We start from the raw sequence: 8,169 nt of genomic DNA on the forward strand, positions 1-8,169 counted from the left end.
TCTAAAGTTTGATTTGAGTGTTAGTCTGTCTCGCCACACCTGCGAGAAAAGAAAGCGACATACAGCGGTGTCAGAAAGTATTTGTCCACCTCAAACCTCACTGCCCATTTTAAGTAAATTTGTTGTAGTAGTCATGTAGAGGGATTGAACCCTGACAAACCATGCATCATTTAAAAGTAAATTAACATTAGATCTTGTTGACACCATCAGTAATAAAATTACGGTTAATCAGGGATCAATAATCATTTTTAGGCCAATCAATGTGAATCAGTGCTTATTAACTCATTTTCAAACGCAATATGACATTATTAATTTTCAAGTGGAATATTATCACAACAATAGAGATCATGTTGGACAGCATGTGCAGCAAAGGTTTACAGTTTTGCTTGTTAAAAGAGGAACAGCTAGAGATCCCAGAATTCATACCAGCGTCAACATCAACCATGGATAAGAAATGTGTCAACGACCTCATCATTCGCCTACATACGATGGGCAATCTGAGCAATAGAAAAATAGCGAAGAAGCTAAGAGTATTTCAATCTAAAGAAAATTAAGTGGTAAATAAATGAATGCAGCATCAAACCACCAAAGATCTATGATGATCAAGGCGTTTGAAAACACCAGCTGTCCAACATGATTGCTGGTTTCAGATTATGAACACTCTAGCGCTCGTGAGGCTTGTTCACAGCATGCCTAAGGCTGCAGAATGGTTATAGTCTGCAAAGGCTACCAGATAAAATATTAAAATGCAAAACAACACCAATGGCTTTTTTCTGGGCCCATAACAGTACAAGACCGTTATTTTCAATTTAGAAAATAATTAAAGAAGAGATAATAACGAAATTTGCGATGACATATTTTCTGGTATGCAGTGTGAATTAGTAGGCAGCGGTTGATACAATAGAAGATATTTGGCAATTTTAAAATCTAGTTATTTCTATTTTTCAGTTCATTAGGATTGTTTTGATACAGGGTTTTATGTATGCAGTGCAAAATATTTCCAAATTATGATGAATTTATTGCAGTGCTACGCTTACTTAAACAGGCAGACAAAGATTTTTTCCCAACACTGTACATAAAGCATTATACATATAATACATACAATTTCCATAACATTCTGACTCTTGTGATAATTTGTCTGAAGTGACAACGGAACAGAAAATAGGTACATATAGCAGTGCAATTGTTGATAAATACTTTAAGGCTATTGGTCGGTGCATCTGAATGTCACGAGTTGGAGTTGCAATCTTGAGCTCTTAAGAACGAATAGATGACGAAAAGGTACTATCGCTTTTTTATAGTGAAACTATTTTTTCTTAGTCAATTGTTGTAAGTCGCTGTCGCGACAAACTATGCGCTCTTCATCAAATTATTGTCAAATTACCACAATCATGGTCTATTAAACCAATGAGGTTGATCATGAAAAGTTGTCGATGAAAACCAATAATACAGTTAAGGCACCGCCAATACATTCAAAAGAATGTAAGTCGGATTCTCACATGAGTGAGTTTGGAAAGGTCCTGAAATGGTTTAGACAATTTACATGTATGTTAACATTCTTATAATGAAAAATCCTTATCATGTAAACGTTCCTAGAACTGATCATCTCATTTTAGCAGCGCCTACTGTACAGTCATGTCTGATATGAGAGCAAAATGCATTCTGGGACAAAAGCTCGCAAATTAATTTTCTTAAAGTCCTATCTCAAAAATGTTTTTTATATAAATTAACTAAAGATAAATTATTGTGTTGCCATCCTCTAAAAAACTACCAATAAGAGATATTACAATGAAAAAATACATGATTTTATCTATTCATGCTCTATACCCATGCCCCCAAGGCTACAAATACCTATGTAAAGGTTATGGTCTGCATTAAAATGTAGCAGTATTATGCACAACATAATTTTGAGTAGTGGCAGTATGCAGCAGTCCATACAGTAGCATACCGTATGGAGTTCTTACCTTTCAGAGAATCATAGCACTAATGATTGTGAGAGAGAGACCTGATGCAACACGCTTGGTACGCTACACTTTTGTGGCATCGCATAAAAAAACTTAAAGTATAAATTTAATATAACTGAATTCAGCTTAATAAAAAATTCTTGAAAAAAATGTTCTGATCTTATATTAGAGCTAATTCTATTTTTTCTTCATTTTAATTTTTAAATCATCTCTTCCTGGCTGGAAACTTCTCGATTTGCTTATACTCTCATTTCCAGCCAAACTTTTTAAAACAAATCTGAAGCAGACCTGACGGGAAAACCAAGTGATGTAGTTTCCGTAACTGGCCTTTCGCATCTTTGGGCATTTAGTGATACATCAAAAACCACCTTGCAAGCTCGCAACTCTAATTTTCTAGAATTTCAAGGCGAAAGTGGGTAGTGAGATAGTGAACGGTACAGAATTTGTGTAAACATAAATTGCTTGAATTCTTAAATCTATTCGTTGGTTATTGTTATATATATATATATATATAACAATATATTTATTTTGAAGGTTTGGGGTAGACTGACACAATCTTCTGAAGAATCAATTGATTTCCTATAGCCGGTTTGGGTATTGACTCGTGTTCGCTTCAAATTCTGTATCATTTACGATTTTGCTACCCATGAAAGTTTATTATAAGTTATGACTAATGTGTTGAGAGTATATGGGAGGTCATTAAGTACAAAGCCCATCAAGTCAAGTAGTCAATGATGACTTACCAGCTGTTCAAAATTAGGTTGGGTACATGTCTAATGACAGGGAAGAAGCGTTCAACTGACATTTATGATCTACTCATCGCCAAAATCTTCCGGAAGACAATGCAAGGAAGAGGACCTTGATGACCGCCCAGGCCTATATAGATGAAAGAACCGTGAGTCACCACCGGTTTGTATGTCAATGAATTTGATATAGAAATACATAAAGTGCTGGTCAAATGAAAAGCAATACACGAGATGTTATAGATGAATAGCTATGCAAATGGCTTTGTACTAACCCTTGGTATGAAATATTACCCAAGCCTGTGTCATTAGACAGCAACCACATTTGCTAGTTAAAGCTCTAATTTTCAAATAAATTAGACAATGCTATGTAAATACATGTAAGATAATATCATAGTTGTTAAATATAAATACAAACTTGTAAAAATCCATGATACGAAACCGAGTTTTAACCCGTTGATCCTTGCTCGATCTAATCAATGCGTGTCAGTAAACCTAGACAATATGTCCAGCAATCCGAAGTTATTAATTTTTTACCAAATATATCTAAACGTGCTAACAATGCAATGATATTTGGTGAAACAGCAGTACAAAAAGTCGGACAACCTACAGCAGATGTCATCAAACAGAAAAAACAGTATGTCACCATTATTCGGGCTAAAACTATAAAAGTTCGCACGATTTTAAACACTCATTAAACATTTACAGATAATATTCATCCATAGCACGCTCATCATCTTTTCATGACTCAAAATATACTGGAAATTTATATTTATTATCATAAAATTCCACATTTGTATCACAGTCATTTATGACCTACCAACGAATGAGTCATATTGATTGTTTCGCGATATCATTCTAATAAAATGTGTTATTATAATGAAAGAAGTAGATAAAGATAAATGAAAAATGTTAAAAATGGAAGTGAAATTTAGAATCTAACATCCTGCGCAAGAATTAATTTTATTAGTTTTTGCTGTTGCTTAAAAACATATTTTGTAAACAGAACCATATGGAAGCCTGTATTCCGCCATTAAGGTTTCTGCCACAGCCTACGCAATTCCGTAATACCAGCTGTGAGGGTTCAGAGGGCTAACATTGATGAGATACTGCATTATTTACTGTTTTGGTTAGTATTGTTCCTTATACCTAAATTTTAAAAACAAATGAAAAATAATTTTCTTTTGTTTTGCAGGTACAACTACAAAAAACATTGACAACAAGCGTGATAATCTCAAATCAGAAGATTGGAGACTAAAATTATAAAAACACTACACCATTCTACGTCATTTTAATTGAACAAGTTGAACTGACTGAAACATGCTACATCTCCTGTGTTTTTTTTGTAAAACCTAACCTAATACATGACACCAGCATAGTCAGTGTGATATTTAAATGTAACTATAATTATTTCCCGAGTTGCATTAGTCCATAGCAAGCATAGTTGCTGAATATTGCACATATTTCAAGTGGAGTAAACCCAGCACTTATACATTCTGCTCAAAGAGTTCTTGTGCCAAATCTCAAACTCAGCAGTTAAAATTCTAGCCAACAAGATAAAAATACTCAAACTTTTAAATATCAAGATTTGAGAGAACATAATTCCCGAATTTCCAGTGAGTATAATACTACTTTTTACTAACAAAAGTCAACCAAAATACCATGATAACAGTAATACACAGTGTGGGTAAGGTTAGTCGGCTAGGCTATTAAGAACTAGATGAAATCATATTTGTTATAGACAGGGTTTAGCTTTATAAGAGGGTCAGTATGGTGTAATCTCAAGAGTTCAAAACTTTCAAGTTAGAAACATTGGAAAACATTGAAATCAATCTTCAGAGGCTAAGCATGACACTAAACCACAAAAATGTTCATTTTAATGTCATGACCAGAGCTATATTGATTGCTAATTATGATTTTTGTTATGTGGGCCTACAGAAAAAGCTATCTTAAATAGTACTCCACCCTTTCCTATTATAATTAGTTAAAACAATATGATTTTTAAATTTCTTGTTGGCATGAGTAACAGTAACAAAATAACAAGAAAAGAGGGCGTTCAGCTAAAGACTAAGACACAGTTGTTATCAAAATTATAGACCATATAATTAAACCCTGAAAATAAAATTGAAAAAGGAGTCGCACTGTTTTATCTTGTCAGTACATACCTGCAACCAAAAGCAAGTCAGGCATCATAGCATCATTACGAAACACGATTGCAGAATCTACAGAAAAAAAGACAATTGATGGTGACCATGCATTCATGTTGACCAAGATAAGTTAGACAGTACATCACAAGTGCCAGCGAGGTGTTGACAGTGGCTGATGGGATTAGCCATTTCTCTGAACTAAACAATCACCAGCCACGCTATTACATAATGCCATACACTCAACTATACACAAATGGATGTTTAAATAATGCTAGCTACTAGATTATGACCTTCAGTTCTTGAACTGGGTAATGTCTGGCTCTGAAAGCTAAAGCTCACAAGAGACAAAAAGTGTCCTGCAGCACACTGGAAAACTATAAAGCAAATTTTAGCCATTGATTTTGCTAATGCTACACACAAATTTGTTGCTAACTAGCATATTAATGTGTATACAGAGAGCTTAATTATTTTGCATGTATCTGTATCATGGTTGATTAGCCAATCAAAAAAATGTTCAAAAGCTAAGCTTATGGCAAAATAGTCATTTTCTCTTAAGTAATATCTGCAACTGGGAATATTAATAATATCATTCAATAATATAAACATCCATGGTAAAAGATTTTTCTCATGTCATGCGTATCTAATATCCTTCACAAAGCCTTGTTAGCAAAGCTGATGCTACATGTAGTTCTAGCATTATACAATGTTGCTCATTTTACATCCATTTTTCGTCCTAAATTTCTATACTGAAAAATTAACTACTGCTAACTTTTGCCTTGCAATGGAAGCTTTGATAAGCATATGGTACGGAAATAATTTTTGTATGAATATTACAATATAAATTATATACCATTTCACTATTCAGTTCTTAAACATCCTTCTGTAAACCATATTATTGAAACAGTTGCTGTACATTTTTGAATCCCTTGAAATCTTTAAAAAGTTGAAAAACTTATCATTCGCGACCTTGAAGCTTTAATGTAAAGCATGCATCTAGCAACCAGTTAGCAAGACAACATTTTTCTGTAATCCATATCTACGGAAACATTACCAAGGATAGCGACTCTCAATTCTTACAAATCACTTGACATTTCTACAGTTATCTTCAGCTTTTAAAACTACATATGTTGTCTTGGCCTGCGCGATCAGGTGGGTTTTTGTACCTGCATATTTTTTGCTCCCTATAACTTTATATCTAAGCATTCATAACATCCTTTCTCTTCTTTGATTTTCTGCTTTTCAGTTGTTATACGACTAACACATATATAAAGTCAGAATGACTGCGTTAAAAACATGAATATGAAATAAATGTTAGGCTACAATCATTCAGGCTTCTAATAAAAATCCTAATTTTTTGTTACTTTGGATGAGTGACAACCATAAATTCTTTAGTTCAATGTAATCTCCAAAGTACATGGTAAGCCAGAGCTAAAGCATAAGCACACATACCTGCTACCTCCACTATCTGTCCTATTTCTTAAATAGAGTTTTAGCCTATCCTTGTTCGTCTAAATCAGAAACTAAAGCTAAAAGCCTGACTGTAACGAGATGGAATGGGTTAGATTTACAGCCTTACTTAGGCCTGGTTCGAACCAATATGGCATCTAAGACACGTGTGACAGAGTACCTGTTATGCAAGCATCGCTCATGGACTACAAGCTCAGAGTGCGCGACTATTATGTCCTACAGAAAGAAATGTCGTCATTTGCGCAATTAAATTAATTTGATGCCCATACGCAGCTACACAATTTGTTTGCTTTCCTGCTGTTGGATACATAATGAGTCGAGATTACGCAGCTGTCCCCAGGTCTGAACCCGGCCTCACCTTAGCATGCGCGGACAAAGGAGTGCCACACTGATAATTTCAAAATAAGATAAACTTCACTACAGGATTTGTAAATTTTTGATGGTTTTAATTTATACGCTACCACGTGCACAATAATATATATATATATATATACAATATATCATTATATTTTTAAAACAATAACTGCAAGAGACTTGCCAAATCATTAGTTCAAAAGGCAATGATGAAAGCGGGGATGAATTTGAGCACAAATTTAAAAAACAATATTTGCATAGTGCATAAAATGCTTTAGAAAAAAATTCATTTGAAGCATATAGGTGCCTTTTAATGCTTTTTAAATGCTTTCTGGAAGGCTCACCTATCTGGTATGTCTATGAAATTTATTTTAAGACTGCAGGGCTTTCTGCAATGCTTTAAAACAGTATACCTTTCACAAGCTATCGGCATGCTTAATCCATCATGGCTAACTGATTGTCAATGACAGTAGTTTAAAAACACTGCTACATTAGGCGGCAGTAAAAACTTTTGTTAAATATTTTCTTTTTCAGTTTAATATATTTGATATCTGAGTAAATACAAGATCTTTAAAATTTATTGAAAGCCTTTTACTAAAAGCATTGGAGTAAGTAAGAACGTCAAAGTTCAGAGTTAGTGTGTCTCTATCAAAGCCGGGCACTGCTACACTTTTGCTGTGTCATTTACTGTTAATTTCTCTCATCCTTTGTCCAGCTGGAGACACTCTATAGGTATTACGTAATTACTCTCGCATTGAGGGTCTGCTGCGCCAAATTGGACATTCACTGATCCCCATAGCTCGTTGCTCTGGCAGTGATTATTTCTAATCACAATTATTCTAAACATAGATGTTTGGATTCATCAAATTGAAAAACATTTAAAATCCCTAATTGGAAATTATGCAACTCCTATTAAAACATACATGATAATAATTGAAAACTACCTTATGATGGAACAATCTTCTGCCAACACAATCTGTTTGAACTATTATAGCAATAACAAGTAACAGTTATTAGCGGAGAACATTGGCTAAGAGAACATTTCAGGGGTTGATGTAGATCTGGCCATCCATAGGAGCTTATTTGAGAATTGAACAATGAACCACAGTTTGAATGCCTGGAGTTCTAATTGAACAGGCAACGGCTGTCTAAAAAGATAATGAAACTTATGAAAGGTTGGGAAGTTAAAAAGGAGCCTAGCTTAATCATTCTCCAAGTTTGTGATGACAGCTCACACCTAGAAAACAGAAGAACATTGTTTGGTTTAATCCAAACTTGTAAATACTAATGATTGGATCCGATAAGCGCCCCTAGCCCACATAGGTTGCTGTTTTTTTAGGTTTGGCTAACAGCTGAAGCCAAATAAGTAACTAATGTATTATTATTGTACCAGAAAATTTGGCCAATATCTTATTATTAGGTTATATAACATCTATAATAGATGTTATATATATCTATTATAGATGTTATATAACTCAATTATAAGATATTGGC

At 34.0% G+C, this 8,169-nt stretch overlaps 1 long non-coding RNA gene across 1 annotated transcript; it reads right to left on the reverse strand.

Moving 5' to 3' along the window:
- Nucleotides 1–2,741: 2,741 nt before the first annotated feature.
- On the reverse strand, nt 2,742–6,443 carry LOC137402068 (uncharacterized). Its single transcript, XR_010979440.1, has 3 exons — nt 6,304–6,443; nt 4,873–4,929; nt 2,742–2,840 (listed from the first exon to the last, which is right to left on the reverse strand). It is a non-coding gene; the product is annotated as an uncharacterized lncRNA (long non-coding RNA).
- Between the last annotated feature and the right edge of the window lie 1,726 nt (nt 6,444–8,169).

Source organism: Watersipora subatra, chromosome 8 (genome assembly GCF_963576615.1).
Source record: "Watersipora subatra chromosome 8, tzWatSuba1.1, whole genome shotgun sequence".
Classification (NCBI taxonomy): domain Eukaryota; kingdom Metazoa; phylum Bryozoa; class Gymnolaemata; order Cheilostomatida; family Watersiporidae; genus Watersipora; species Watersipora subatra.